Source organism: Eurypyga helias, unplaced genomic scaffold (genome assembly GCF_000690775.1).
Source record: "Eurypyga helias isolate BGI_N326 unplaced genomic scaffold, ASM69077v1 scaffold11272, whole genome shotgun sequence".
NCBI lineage: Eukaryota > Metazoa > Chordata > Aves > Eurypygiformes > Eurypygidae > Eurypyga > Eurypyga helias.
The window spans coordinates 119,559-119,980 of record NW_010237875.1 but is presented as its reverse complement, the minus strand read 5'-3'; the positions used below and the strand labels follow the sequence as shown (position 1 = coordinate 119,980).

At 57.8% G+C, this 422-nt stretch overlaps 1 protein-coding gene across 1 annotated transcript in view; it reads left to right on the top strand.

Annotated features, from left to right (window-relative positions):
* The window catches only part of LOC104506625 (F-box/WD repeat-containing protein 7-like), an 18,582-nt gene that overhangs the window by 15,751 nt on the left and 2,409 nt on the right, over positions 1-422 (top strand). The gene's annotated exons all lie outside the window — the stretch shown is intronic.

Sequence of the window (422 nt, the reverse complement as noted above, 5' to 3'; positions counted from 1 at the left end):
GTCCCCGGCGGCATGGTATCCCTGCCTCAGAACTGCCTCCCTCCCTGAAAACGCAGCCCAGACACCCGCCCTTTCATATGGCTTTTTTACTCTGTCATATAAAAATGGGATTGGTGAGGATTGTTTTCCCATACATCTGTTTGCTGCCACGCACCGCATTGCTATGGGCTTACAGCCGGGTTGATTACTTGGTAGTTCCTTCTGGAAATCCAGGTGAGGCGGGCTGGTCCGTAACTCCCCATCTCCCACCGTCATCTCCTTGGGCACGGCAGGGAATTGTACTTGCCTAGGGAAACTGGGCTGTCTGCCATGGGCGCTCGAAGAGAGCAGCAGCTGTCTCCAAGGCTGCCTTGCAGCAGCCTGCTGTACGCAGTTCTCCGTCCTCGTGCCCGGCTGCCCGCGGTGCTGGGGCTGCGAGACTG